Raw genomic sequence first — 16,610 nt, forward strand, 5'->3', positions numbered from 1 at the left:
ATATTGAAAAACAGCAAGTAACACATTGATTTAAATGTGAAATTGAAAAGAATAAAATAGTGTTTTCTTGTAATACATACTGCAATTTTGCAATTGTTTATTTGAAAATGTCATTTTTTTGTTATTTTTATTTTAACTTTTCCTTGTACATTTCATTTAAATGTTTAAATCCTTATATTTGTAGATAAAGTTAAGCAAGTCTGGCATATTATCTGTTGAATTTAACCCCCACACATCACGTTATGGAAGTAAAAATTGCTTTGTAAAAAATAAAATCATGTTGAATGCATAAACGGTGGATGAAAATAGTTAAAAATAAACTTAAGCTTAATTAAACCAAAGATTATTAGAGTATACATTTTACAAAAAAAAAAATACTATTTCAGTCTTTCTACTGTTTAATACAGTGTAACTTGCCTTTTCTTTGTAATTAATTGTGTAATTTATTATGTTTCTGTATAAAATGTTCATGTACAGCAACCTTCCCCATTTAAACTTTAAATCTGTATGTTTTTTTTTTTTTAGCTTATGTACATACAGTAATATATAAGTGTTTATGTATGCATATACGAGTATATTTAAGCCTGTAAACTGTGCTGTCAAACTGAGGATGGAGAATATTTGCGTCGCTCACATGCACTCGCTCGGGTACATTTCCAGAATCCTAATGATTGAATGACCTGAAAATGAAGATGTATTCTGGATGCAATCTCTCTGTCGCTGATGTCGTTTGCGTGCGCCGTCACTCATGCATGCAGATCAGCGGTAACCCACGCTGGAGAGATGCCTGAGCTGGAGCACATCGCTTTATTAGATTGCTCAACACAGGGAAAGTGAAATGTGGGCTAATTGCAAAAGAACAAGACTAATCTCAACTTTATCTAGGCCACAGCGGGGGGCACGGTTTGATCTCTCAGCTACCTGACTTCACTGACAATAGCTGGAGCAGTCGAGCTTCTCCGGAGACTCGTCTCTTATTGGCTTTAAATGCTTTGCTAAGACTTTTTGGTCCTTCATTGACAGGCTTCTTTGGAAGTACAGTTTGTTTTATTAAAGGAGTAGTTCAACAAGAAATGAACATTTGCTGAGAATGTGCTCATCCTCAGACCACCCAAGAAGTAGATGAGTTTGTTTCTTGATCAGATTTGGAGAAATGTAGCATTGCATCAGTGTCTCATCAATGGATGCTCTGCAGTGAATGGGTGCCGTCAGAATGAGAGTCCAAACAGCTGATAAAAACATCACGGTAATCCGTTGGTTAACATCTGGAGGAGACAAAAACTGTGAACAAATCCATCATTAAAATGTTTTTAAGTAAAATTCTGACGGCACCCATTCACTGCAGAGGATCCATTTGGATGCTGTGTGCTGGCTTCTGTTCAAGTGATGAAACAAAGAAAGATATTACTAATGTATAATGTTTTTATAAACCCTTTTAGGCTTTACATCACATTGCAATCTAGTTTCTAGAAATGCAAAATGACCCACATCAGTTTAATCAGCTTGATTCATCGCTGAGGTACAGTGGTGTGTGATGACAGCTGTACAGGTAGTATGTGTGTGTGTGTGTGTGTGAATCGCATGTTAATGCTCATGTTTGCCGCTGTTCTCCAGAGCCGTCTGACGCTGTGTGAGGATTTCAACAGGGCAGTCATGTGCAATGGCACAAAAACAGAATATCATTTCTACTGAATGAACAAACACACCTGTGAAAATGCTGAGATGAACCTCTGCTCTGTACAACTGCTGTTGTGCCCCACACACACAAAGAATACTGCTTTAGGACCATGCTTTTAGTCATGGCATGATTTATTTAGTGTTCAAACGATTTTTAAAAGCCTCTTATGTTCACCAAAGCTGATTTTTTTTTTCATTTGATCAAAAATACAACAAAAACTGAGAAATATTACAATTTCAAACAGCTGTTTTCTATGTAAATATATAGTGAAATTAAGATCAAAGCTGAATTTTAAGCATCATTACTCCAGTGACATGATTCTTCAGAAATCACTCTTATATGCTGATAATTTTAATCATTTTCGAGGTTGAAAACTTGTTTTTATTTAGTTTTTAGGTCTAGTCTATTTAGTTATAAACCATATAAAAATTGAAAATATTGAAATATGCTGACATAAAATATGTTTGTGTTATAATATTTTATTTTATTTAAAGTAATGAACATGTTTGATTTAATGGTTTTAGTGAAATAAATAGTTTTCAACCAATAGTTTTCAAATAATAACCCTGGTTGAAAATAATTGTGCCGCTAAATATTTTTTGTCAAAACTGTGATTCTTTTTTGTAACATGATAAATGTCTTTACTTTACTACACTGAAAAGAAAAGTCATTTCAGAGCTGAAACCAGTTCCTGCATTTTGATGAAAGATTTCAGGTAAAAAGGCATTTTTCTCTTCATACTTACATGAGTATTTCTCCAAAAAAAAAAAAAAAATAAAAACAAACAACACAAAAAAAAAACACCTGGAATGCCAATTAAGAAAGTAAGTTTGGGTGCATGTTTAATTTTAATTTTTAAATATCCCTTAAACCTATTTTATTTAAGCTAGTTACCAACAGCAAATAAACTTATTTTGTGTTTCTATTGATAAAACTAACCTCTTTCTTTCTATTGATGTGAATTTTTTGTTTTTAATGAACTCAAAATCTTAAGACAACAAGGTTACGTTCTTTTTAAAATGAAACCAACAAGAATAATTTCAGTTTGTTTAACTAAAATAACTAAAATTAAAACGGAAATAAAAATTAATGAAAAAAAAAAAACTATGCAGGCATATTAAAAAAAAAAAAAAAAAAAACTATAAAATGATATGACCACTAAAATCTACAACTTTAATAAATATAATACATATTAAAGATAATATAATAAAAAAGCAGTTCGAAGGCAACATTTATATATTTTTTTGTTTATTTGAACTGAAATAAAAATTTAGTATTAAAATAACATATCTAATAAAAACTTTAATAGAGTAAATATACAAATATAATATAATAAAATATATAATAATATAATATAATATTAATATAATAATACAAAACATTTAATATTAAAAATATAATTATAATTTGCTAAATTTAAAATACTAACAAAAATATGATACTAAAATAACTTTTTTTTACGAAATAATAATAACTAAACAATTTTTTATTTAAATGTAGTATTAAAATACAGAATATAATAATAACTTTAATAGAGTAAATATAAAATATAATATAATTAAAACTGTAATAATATAATATAGTATATTATAGTTATATAATACTAAAAATTATTTAAAAAAATATAATTAGCTAGATTTTAAAGAGTAACAAAAATAAGATACTAAAATAACCCTGATTCAGTCTCCATGTGTTTTTTGATTTATGAATATGAATATAGTCGGACTGCAGTTTTGCTCCAGATGTGGTTTTTCTGTCCAGATGAGAACTGCAGCTTGATTTAATCTAAATGAGCGCATGGACTCAGGTGTAGGTAATCTTCATCCCAAAAACACGGCACAGAGGACACAAAAACACGAGCTCTGTCTGAAAACACCTCTATTTTTAGTCATTTTGAGGTGTTTCAGTCTGCATGGCTCCATAAGTGCATTTCTTCCTCTAAAGTGTTCTCGGTTGTGTTCGACCCTTCACATTAAGGACCCAGAAAACCACCAGGAGCAAAAAAAAAAAAAAAAGAAGTTAAAAAGGCAAAGTGAGGATAGGACACTTTCTGTAAAGATCCCTGGAGAAAAAACACACATGCATTTCGCCACAAAAAAAAATGTACAGATGGAAAAAAAAAAGGGCTACAGAAACTTTGAAATGGCTTTTCTCTTCTCAGTCTGACTTATTTCTGAAGCCTTTTTAGGTCAGGTTATTAGTGTTAATTATGTCCAGCCTAGATTTGAGTACATTTAGCTATTTAAAACACTGAAATTGCATGTTGTGAGGATTCGAGGGAGGAAATGGCAGTCTAACGCACAATGATTTCCCAAGACTGTTCTGTTTCAGCTCGCGTGGTCGTCTTCATACATAATGAATCAGACTCCAATCGGAGCCCTGCTGTTTTAAAGGCTCTTCTGTGTCCCCTACACACTGTGCTTAGATCACACACACATTCTGTATGCAAGGTGTCCTCAACATGCTTCATTAGAGGAACAAATCACACATTATTACAGAATAATGCTTATGAGCACTAACTGCATTTGCATGTGCATTATTATTATCTGCACATGATGGCTACTTCTTGCTCTGAAAAATAGATAAATAATTATGTTTCTTAAATTGGGAATCGAAAGATTTTTTAAATATATTTTTGAAAGTGACTACAGTAAAAGCTGTAAAATTGTGAAATATCATTACAATTTAAAATAGTTTTTTCTATGTGGATATATTGTAAAATGTAATTGATTGCTGCGATCAAAGCTTTTTATGTCTTTACATTATACCATTTCAGTAATAGCTAATATTGTAAATGAGCTTTTTTTGTTATTATTATTTTTTATTAATTTTATGAATCTTTTGTAGTATTATATATATATATATATATATATATATATATATTTTTTTTTTTTTTTTTAATTTTTTGACCAGTTTAATGCTTCCTTGCTAAATTCAATATTAATTTATTTGATTTAATATCATTTATTGATATAATAATAATAAATATTTTTAAATGCTTAATTTACTGTATTTTATTTTGTCATAAGGCCAAATTCTAAGGACAGTTAGATTTTTACATAAAATAATAGTAAAACAATCTTACAACTATTGTAAAGCACTTTTTAAAAAGCAATAAAACTTTTTTTATTATTATTTGCAATGCATCATGGGATGAGGAATTTGTTTTTTGCAATTTTTAAATATTTTATTTTTAAATGCAACTGCCATTCAAAGCGCAAGAGTAACCACACTGCTTTTGTGCTTTAATGGAAAATATTATTTCAGCAACTTCTAGAATTATTTTCAGTAACTTCCATGCAAGAATGAATTATTATAAAGGTTAAAACTAACATACTGTTGGTTACATTTTAAACTGAGAATTATATTTTTGTTGTTGACCCAAATGTCTTTTTTTTTTCTATTGTAATGTGAGCTCCCTGAAGCCTGTAACGCTTGCTTCGCCTCCCACATGCAACACAATGCCAAACTCCAGGAAATTGATATTCAGCCTCTCGCTGCATGACTGAACATTTTATATCAAAGAGAAAGCCACTTTGATGTGTTACTGTGGCTGGAGATCTAAGACTGGAAAGTGTCAAATGAGTCTGATTGTGCAGAGCTGATGTTTGTGTTCATCTCATGTGTGCTAATGCTGGAGCTGCTGCTGACCAAAACAACTCTCTGACAGGACAGAAGAGAGATCTGTGATGAGCAAAACATCCACTTATGTGTGTCATAAATAATTCGGTCTTCAATGAGTTATTAGACACTTCGGATGACTTCAGTGCAGAGTCAACTACAACTGAAACCATCAAAAATACATTTTTGTGGCTTGAAAGTAACATGAACTGACATAAAATATAAAAAAATTAAAGGTTACTTAATGAAACAAATCTAAAACAAAATCATAAAATCTTTATAGCCATTAAAAATAATAATAATAATAAAATAAACATGTAAACTAGTATTTGCATTAGTATTAGTGCACGCATTAGATTAGGATTTTATCAATTTCAAGCTCATTTTCCAGTGTTATTTGCATATCATTAAGATACTATTATATATTTTTTGAATAATCATTTGAAATTATTATTATTTTTATTTTCAACTTTCATTTAATTTTTTTTAAACATAATTTTGTTGTGTATTTATTATCATAAATCTTTTTTAAAATGTCTATAAATGTCTATACCTTTTTTATAGTTGTGCTTTTATAACAATAAATAAATCTAAATTAAATAATAATAATTCTTCCTCACTGTTTTTGACTTGTTTTCCAGTAAAAAATATTGAAACTTTTATAAATCAAGATACATTTACTCAAAGCAAAATTACTTTGATGATATGTTTACGTTTTCTTAAAAAATTATTCAAATTAAGATTTTTATCATAAAACAAAAGCAAAAATCCATATTTTAGCAGTTATTTTTCTTTTTTAAGCAAAAACTTTCTTAATTTTGATACATTTTTACATAACCTATTTTACTTCAATAAACACATATATTTTGATCAAACCAAGATATCCAAATAAATACTTATTTTATCATTTTGAAAGTGTCTGATTAAGAAGATGATGATAAATTCATGTTGATTTCATGTTGACTGCCTAAACATGTCTGAATGGCATTGCTTTAGAAAATATTAAAACGAGTGTCATTTTATCATTGTATACAGTGACATTCAGACACTTAAAACGGCTTAATGTCCAAATACTTTTAGGTCTGCTTTATATGGATGAAAAAAAAAGAAACTGTCCTAAACTATTGCAAAACCATAAAAGAAGAAATGAAAATGTGATGAGGCCGTCATTAATGCAGAATGCATTTATGAAGCTGTTTCACAACCGATCTGCTCCTAGCCTGAGGAGAAAACTCAGCATAATGCTTTAAAATCATAAACCTCTGTATTTCCACTGAATCCAATGATCCAAAACTTATGGAAATGTCACCCTGAAGAAATGGCTTTTTATCCAGAAAAAAAGTGAGGCTAAAAGAACAACTTCAAAACATCATAACTCCTTTTGATATCGACAGGAGTTTGATGTAAAAATGAGTCATGGTTGAAAATAGTCAAGTTGCATTAACTTCACAAAGAGTAAATGATGACAATATGCTTTAAAGGAGTAGTTCACCTAAAAAATGAAGATTAGCTGAAAATGTGCTCACTCTCAGGCCATCCAAGATTAGGATGAGTTTGTGTCTTCATCAGATTTGAAGAAATGTAGCATTGCATCAGTGTCTCATCAATGGATGCTCTGCAGTGAATGGGTGCCGTCAGAATGAGAGTCTGATAAAAACATCACAATAATCCACAGCACTCCAGTCCATCAGTGAACATCTGGAGAAGACAAAACCTGAAACATCACATCAAATCAAAAAAATTAAATGCAGAGCACAAATTCACTTTATTCCGACGGCACCCATTCACTACAAAGGATCCATTGGTAAGCAGATACATGAAAAAAAAAAAAAAAAAAAAAAAAAAAAAAATATATATATATATATATATATATATATATATATATATATATATATAAACAGAGTGTAATAATCAAATATCAATGTTACCTTTGTTACATGTGTTGGAAGTTTTGACTTGTGTTTGTTTCAACATTTTTCAGTCTAATAAAATAATGTGTATGTAAACAAACCTGCCTCCTGCAGGAGGTCCAGTGAGTTGCGGCTCATCTAATAGAGTTTGTCTGATCTTCTGCCATCTCTCTGTGTTCCCATTACAGCCTCTAATGCTCTGTTTCGATTTCTTGGCTTAGATCTTTTTCTTCTTCACATCTACGATCAGCGTGATCCCACCCGTCCTGAAATGACCTGCTCATGATTTACAAAACTCCACCGTCAGGTGCATTTCTGCAACAACAAGAGAAGTTCAATTTTGCAATTAATTTGTCTTAACTGTGTTTCAATCCCTAGAGTTTTGCTTCAACTGAAGTGTTTCTCCAAGTATCAATGAAATCTCTCGACTCCCGCTGACTTCCTTTGCTGCTGCTTTCATCTCTTTTCATGTCTTTTTTCCTGCGTATAGGTGCTCCGGCTGTGAGCGATGAAGTAACTTGTGATGTTGCAGAAATGCGTGAATGTTAATGCGACGGTTCATACTGAGGTCACATGGTGGATGTGCATTGGATTCAGAATACCCCAAGTGGCCCGAATCTGGTATGAAAAGATGCAAAATAACAGTTTCTGAGAGAAACTCCCAGCATGTAATGTCAACGTGGCCTTATTTGCTGAATTTATACGATTTAATTTCGAGCCATGTTTGTTTTAGTCCCTTAAAGGAATGGTTCACTTAAAAATGAACATTTACAGAATATGTTCTCATTCTCAGGCCTACAGTAGACGAGTTGGTTTCTTCGTCATATTTGGAGAAATGTAGCATTGCATTGCTTGTTTACTGCAAATGAATGGGTGCCATCAGAATGCGAGTCCAAACAGCTGATAAAAACAGCACAAGTAATCCACAGCACTCCAGTCCATCAGTTAACATCTGGAGAAGCCAAAAGAGAAATTCATAAAAAAATCATTAAGATTTTTGTTTTATAATCTATAATTATAATAAAATAGGGGTCCATGATCCATAACTCTTCCTCCAGTTAAAAAGCTGTTTAGTTTGAATCAGGAGAGAAATCTGCACAGATCTAGCACCGTTTATAAAGAAATATATGGATGGATTTTGATGTGAGAGTGGTTTTTTACTGGATGAATCTTTATTATGGATTATTGGCTCATTTTAGCAACAGTTTAAAGTTAAAAACGATGGATTTGTTTCATCTTTTGTCTTCTCCAGATGTTAACTGATGGACTGGAGTGCTGTGGATTATTGTGATGTTTTTATCAGACTCTCATTCTGACGGCACCCATTCACTGCAGAGCATCCATTGCTGAGACACTGATGCAATGCTACATTTCTCTAAACTCATCTACATTTTGGATAAACTGAAGGTGAGTAAATGTAAACAAATTTTCATTTTTGGATGAACTAATTAATTGATTTAGGGTGCTATTAATTGATAACAAGGTGCCTGCTGTGTAGTTAACTACAGCAAATGAAGTGACAGCCACTTTCGTACAGTACATTCAAATGAATTTGCATAACATATCAGCAGTGTGTTTGCCTCGAACGCTCCTGTGGGTTATGAAGGGAATAAAACAATATCTTCTTTAAAGCAGTCACACATTAAAGACGTCAAATCTGAAAATTGTGCTTCAAAACTGGCAGCATGTTCTGTTCTAGTTTTTTAAAGAATGTATGGATTAAAGTGCAGAACTTTCATTGGCAATCACAGATGTCTTCAAAACTGAAAATAAAAAGAGACTCGTCTATAAAGTTAGAAGTAAACTCTAGTAGGGTTATTAGAAAATGTCTGATGCAATGCACTTTGCTAGCATTATAAGTGAGCCTTATGGGGGAAAATAAAATGAGATGCACTTGTGAAAAACTCACCTGTGTTTGGCTCGCGGGCATCAGATGCATTTATCTGTGATAAACTGCCCATTTCTTAGTGCTGCAATTTTAGACGGCAATTTTAAATGGAGACCTTCAGGAAACACACAGCACTCATTCATTCTGAGACAAAAGAACAAACATATGAATGCATGGCCTATTGCCTTTACCTAAATCAATTTGTATGCACAACATACTAGATCGACACACACACAGTGGTCTGTGAAAGCAATTCATAATTTAAAGTTTGGCTCTTTTTCAATGCATGAGTTCATTACATTAGTCAAACAGGATTTTGAATTGGAATTTGAATGGCAGGAAATCAGTGAAACAACAACAGAACATAATTACACCATTCATTTTGACTAATTATTCCTATTCATTCCTTAAAATGTAAAAAAAACAAAAAAAAAAACATTATTTTCCCCCCAGGTTAGATTTAGTATTTATCCACACTGTCCAATAGTGCCAAATCAATTAACGGCTATCAAAACTGATTTAATTTTTACTTTAAATCTCACCACATTGTTTTCAAATTTATAAACATCCATAATCTGCAGTATTTAATCATTTTTATAATAATATATTTAACTATGTAATATGTTTTATGTATTAATTAATTGCATTTTTTTTTCTTTAAAATGTATTGTCAGTTATTTTACTTCCTCCAATTCAAATTTCACATCCTGTTAACAAACAGATGATCTGAATTGTATTGTATCAGAGATAGTTATTTTTTGCCACACACACACACACACACACACACACACACACACACACACACACACACACACACACACACACACACACACATACACACACACACACACACCCGCACACACACTCACACACACACACTCACACAAACACACACACACACACACACACACACACACACACACACACACACACCCGCACACACACACCCGCACACACACACACACACCCGCACACACAAACACACACACACACACACACACACACAAACACACACACACACACACACACACACACACACACACACACCCGCACACACACACACACAAACACACACACACACACACACACACACACACACTCACACGCACACACACACACACACCCGCACACACACACACACACACACACACCCGCACACACAAACACACACACACACACACACACACACACACATACACAAACACACACCCGCACACACACACACACACATACACACACACACACACACACACACACACACACACTCACACACACACACACACACACACACACACACACACCCGCACACACACACACACACAACACACACACACACACACACACACACTCACACACACACACACACACACACACGCACACACACACACACCCGCACACACACACACACACACACACCCGCACACACAAACACACACACACACACACACACACACACACACACACACACACACACACACACATACACAAACACACACCCGCACACACACACACACATACACACACACACACACACACACACACACACACACACACACACACACACACACAGGTATAAAGGCAGCTCATAGCCGAACATCAGCCTTTTGTTTTGTGCAGTTTTTCTTAAAGCAGAGTTGTATCTGGTGCTGTCAGGAGTGTCAGAAACACACTGAGCATGTTCTCTGTTCCGCACAGCTAACTGAACTTTAGCGTCTGTTCCATTAAATCCCAGCAGGCACTGGGGCTCTGGAAGGAGGCACAGGTTGCCAGTAGTTTCAGTTTAGTGTCTAATGATCCCTGAACCTCAGAAATCGTACAGGACCTTGATCTGCTCCCGCTCAAGGCTGTCCAGCACACCAGCCCGAGACACAGAGTACAGAATGAAAGAATTGTTATATTTCATTATTTTATAAAATATATTTTGATTTGTTTTTGTTGTTGTTGTTATGGTATTCATTTTATGACATTTCACACACACACACACACACACACACACACACACACACACACACACACACACACACACACACACACACACACACATACACACACACACACAAGAAACACATATACACACAAGATCCATTTACGATCCATTTATAATTAACTCAATATAGTGTCTCACCTAATTTTGTGTTTTTTCAGGACAAACACTGCTCTGTGACCATAAAACTACAAGGAGAACAAGCAAAAGGTACAAAATCAATTCATTTTTCCTTTTTTTCCTTCACTTCATATTAATGCCAATTTCTCGTTTTGTCATGATAACGGTTTATCTTTTGATCTTTGATGAATGACCTGAAAATATCTACGTAAATGCTTTATTTTCCTTCTTTACCAGTTTCAAAGAGAGACCTACTTTAATGATCATCAGAGGGAGGAGAAACCTGTATGAGACAGATTCAGAAAACTCTCAGTTTAGTCTCAAACACAATAATATCTGTGATTCAGATGTGTTTTTAATCACCCGTGAGCCTATTTCCCTATCATAACTCTGCATGATTTTATATTATAGTTGGTTGTCAGTTTAAGGTCACGACCTGCTGGTTGAGAAACGCTGACTAACATAATAATTCCAGTTCATAAAGACAATATTATGTCTTGCCTTGCACTTAACGAAAGGCCTCCTGCTCTTTAATTAAAGGTAATGATGTTGTCTGTAACTCTAATGGAGGATGATGGATATGATGCCCTGCCAATTGATGAACTATGCATCATATATGATTTCTAATAATTGCACAAATGAAGTCACATGCCTGCGGTCACTCCTCTTGATGATAGACATAAAAGGATATCGTTTCCAGAGATAATGCATGAGATTTGGTTGTTTAACGTCCAAAAATTAGATCCTTGGAGCTTCCTTCTTCTCCCTGCAAGCCACAAAATTTTGATCCTCGATCAAAATTGCTGGTCGAACGCAAACCGCCCCCTGCTGATGCTGAAAATAACAGTATTTGGAGAAGCCGAGGTCCATCCCACCGCTACTGGATTCGAGAAGAGACTCTCAACACGCTTCTGGCCAAAACGGGCCCTGATACATTATAGACAACGCCAGGGCTGGAGGAGAGGAAAGATTCAGTGACCGGAGAAAATGTGCAGGGAAAAAACAGTAATAAGTTTCTGCGCTCGCCGCGTTTCACCAGCCTTAACCTCGAGGGGACGACGCAAACCGCATGTAGAAATGGAGACAGGGGAAAAATATGTCCTATAACAGAGCAAATGAAAGAGGGAACATCATTTAGACCATATTCAAGTAGCAAAACTACTTGTTTACCCTCATTGCCGTGAGACATCGTGGCTGAAAACATATCCATTTTCCAGGAAATCGCTGGGAAATTGCAGGACCGCTGTGTTAGATCATATCTCCGGATACCTGCGTCTGGATTTCACCGCCATCATCTCCAAAAAAAAGCAGCACAGGCATCTAGATTATGATGTTTACTGGAGCTCATGTGGGCAGATTGCTGGACTGTGCTCGTTTCAACAGGAAAGTCATGTGAATGAGAGTTATCTAGGAATAAATTCAAGAAAGAAAAGAAATAATCCAATAATTTATGGCACCAAAAAAAATAATAGTTAACTATTATTTTCTAAATATATGCACTTATACTGAAGTCAGTTAAAAAATATATATAGCACGTTATATACTTCATATAATTATTATATACATATAATTATAAAAATAAACATACAAAAATGTGCATGGAAGAAATATAGATATCCAAATATTAAACCTTAAAATCCTAAAAATCATTAAATATTCATATACACAGATTTAATAAAGACATTTGAAGGAATGGTTAAATACCATATCCATATAAATATATAATTCAAAGTTGATTTGTGAGCCTGAAGCACAAAAGCAGTCTTAAGTCTCTGGGGTATATTTATAGCAATAGACAACAAGTCATTGTATGGGTCAAAATTATCCATTTATCTTTTATGCCAAAAATCATAAGGATATTAAGTAAAGACCATTTTCCATGAAGACATTTTGTAAATTTCCTACTGTAGATATATCAGTGTCATTTTTGATTAGTAATATGCATTGCTAAGGACTTCATTTGGACAACTTTAAAGTGATTTTCTCAACATTTAGATTGTTGTTTTGCACCCTCATAGTTAAAATAGTACAAATCACATCATAGTACTGTTAAAAAAAGTGCAAATATTTGATCAAATTATCGAAATATTAACTTCAAGTAAATATCTTTGGTCAAATGTCAGGTCTGATTTGACCTCCTGAGGTGGATGAACATTAAATTCAGATGTTTCAGCATCTGCTTTCACTGGCAATTTCTGAATAAGAGAACCAACTTTTTCTGTGAGAGTTTCGAGCTCTGTTTTGTACTCTGTGCGTGGAAAGTGCCAGCTGTCGTCGACAGGATTTGCATTCCTTAAAAAAAGTGGTTTCTGCTGAGTGCCTTTTACTTCTGCTGTTCTTAAGGTGAAATTGCTTTCCTGGCACGTCCTGCCCACCATCTTCACCCACCTACAATAGTTAATAATCTCTCTCTCTGGGCAATTACTTCACCCACACCCACTTATATTTATATATGCATGTGTTTTTGATGCTGGAGAATACAGTTGCGATGCTGTTTTCTTGATTAGACTGTGCACAAGTGGAATCTGCACCAAATTGTATTTTAAATGTGCATTTCACAATGCAAAACGTGCAAAGCTTAGTTCACTCCAGTATATCCAAACAAGCACTGTTGTTATTTTATTTATTTATTTTTTATTGCTGATAGTGAGTTTCACTAAATAATGACTTTGAGAGTTTGATATGTGGGTGTTGCACACAAACATGGAGGTAGATAAATGCAAGCTTGCATTTACTGCATTTTAAAATAAAAAAATATAGATAAAAAAAAATTGTACTTAATGAAAAATGAGAAATTTTGCCTTGTCAACCAACAGAAATAAGAATGCATATAAAATAAAAAAAGTTAATTAAGTACTAAAATTACTACAACATTTTATAAAAAAAAAAAAAAAAATGAATTAAATACAAGGAAATTGCAACTTATCACAATTCTGACTTTATTTCTCACAATTCTTCAACAAAAAAATAAAAAAGCTATGTTTTAAAAACAACTGCAAATTTATAAATTAAGAAACATTTATTCATGCTTCAGTAACAGGCTTATATAATATTAGCTTAATAATATAATTACCAAAATTAAAACGTTGATTAAAATATACATTTATATTTTTATATTATTATTATAAAAATATTTAAAAAATATTTATTTATATTATTATTAATATATATTAATAATAAATACAAATACAAAAATACATAAATAAAATAAAAATAGGTGTACTGTTCTTTTATTATTTATTTGTTTGTTTTTTTGTTAGAAAAACAAGTCACCAGCAAATTGTCGAAGACACTATAACACAAGTGTTATTTTATAGTGCATGTAGAGATTGCGGTCTAATTAGTGGAGCGCGAGGGGAAAATGTGAAGGGAGTAATTAGGCTTTGATGCTAAATTGTTGATGCAGCTTTCCCTGAAAATGTGAAGTTTGTTCCCCAGAGTGACCCTCAACCTGACACGCATGGAATAACAACAAAACTGCCTCGCATGTGCATGCAAAGGTGTCTCCCGCTCCTTAGCTAAGAGTTTTGTCATGTTTCATTCGGCTCTTCGCATCAGAACAAGGGTGCTGCTGCTTTTATTCCCCATCCAGTGACCTCCTTCTGTTTCTCTGCCCCCGTTGTGTTTCAGAAGCTCTTCTGCAAAGGTGCTCATGTGAAGTGAATGTTTATCAGCAAGCGTTGGTGACCAGCGATTTCTACAGGAGATGAACTGTTGGATGTGAGCTTGGCACGATGCCCGGACGCTCTTTACCTCCCAGTATGTGTGATCGCATTAGGAGGCCGAAAACAAGACACTGAAAGCCCATCATGCAGTGCTCACAGCAGCCATCTAAGCTTGATAAAGAAATGCTGCCTGCTCGGGGTACCTGGTAACGGGCAGTAAAGGCTGACAGGTCAGACATCATGTGATGGCCTGTTATTAAATGCTTGCGTCATGAAGAACTGTGAATTGCTTTGTTGCAGTGGGTGGCTTTTTAATGCTTTCAGTCCCTTGTAGCCCCTTTAAAAGAGTATTTTGTCTTAATAACAGTGGGCTTTTTTATCAAATTAAATTTTGGTTAGAAGAAAAAAACACATGTTATTTTGCCCTATTTGGATCTTGACATACTGTCATTGCATGAAAAAGAACAGCCATTTACACCAGTGGTGATAACTATAAAGATAATGTTGTATGTAGGTTTATGTTGGCAAATTTATCCTATTTTTAATGCAGTTTAGTGAGTGGAATTCACTGTTGTTTATATATCGCTGTTATAATTATAGTGCATAGATGTACACATGCATTTGTTGCTGCTGTAAAGTGATGGAAGCTTTTCGAAGCTCTAAATCAATTGAGTTGAAATGTTTCGAAGCATTCAAAACACAACAGGTCAAGATAAAACAAGGTCAAGAAGCAATTATCATTGCTAACCCTAACCCAACCCTATATGAATCAAACTTAACCTACATAATAAAAGCGAATCTAGCAGCGAATCATAATTTTGAAATGTTTTGAAACCAAGGTTCAACGTAACAAAGTCTCATTTGCTGAATTCGCATGACTTGACGAGTTCTATACAACCTCGAAACATATGATTCATAAACGTTTCTAAGCTTCACAAAGCAGTTTTGCAAAAGCACGATAGGTTTCTTACCCACACACCAAACTTACTCTCAGAAAGGACTTTTGAAAAGATATAGAAGATATTTGCTGCATTAGAAGTCAATGTACCATCAGAATGATTTTGAAACTGATATTTCAAGGTAAAAACATACTTACAGTCGCGTTAATAATAGTTTTAATTCTAAAAGAATGGTGAAGTTTACATCTCTATTAGCCTAGGCTAAAAATGTTGAAATCACTTCTTAAAGAATGTTCAAAACATTGACTTTTTCTCTACAGATCAGTAAGAAAAGCAAAGCATTCTGTGCACAGGTAAATCACAAACGAACGCTGCCCAAATTAATCTCGAGTTAGAAGAGCTTAAAGATGCTTCAGTAATTTGAGCACCAAAGCTGTTCTTCTAATTTCATTTTTATTTGCACACTGCATTAAACTGTAGTGCTTAATAACTCATTTCTTTCTAGTAATCGGTCTGAACCCGAGGCTGATGACTTTTACAGAAAAGTGCAAACAATAATTAGATAAGTGGCACATTATTTCGGCCAGTGAGCATTTAAACTTAAAGGGAAGTCTCCTAAATATGTCCTCTGGCTGTGAGTCTGTGCATTTTACAAATGCATGCAAGAAATCGATACTATTATTAAGCAAAAAACAAGGAAAAATGCTGTAGGATTTAGCAGTGATCATATTAAGGGTTGATAGCAACACAAGATGAATGAATATTCACTTAAGATATTGTTACAGGATTACAGTTTTGCATTTGTTTGTTTCTTCTGCTCAACAAATTTATTTATTTTCAATAAT

Source organism: Carassius carassius, chromosome 32 (genome assembly GCF_963082965.1).
Source record: "Carassius carassius chromosome 32, fCarCar2.1, whole genome shotgun sequence".
Lineage (NCBI taxonomy): Eukaryota > Metazoa > Chordata > Actinopteri > Cypriniformes > Cyprinidae > Carassius > Carassius carassius.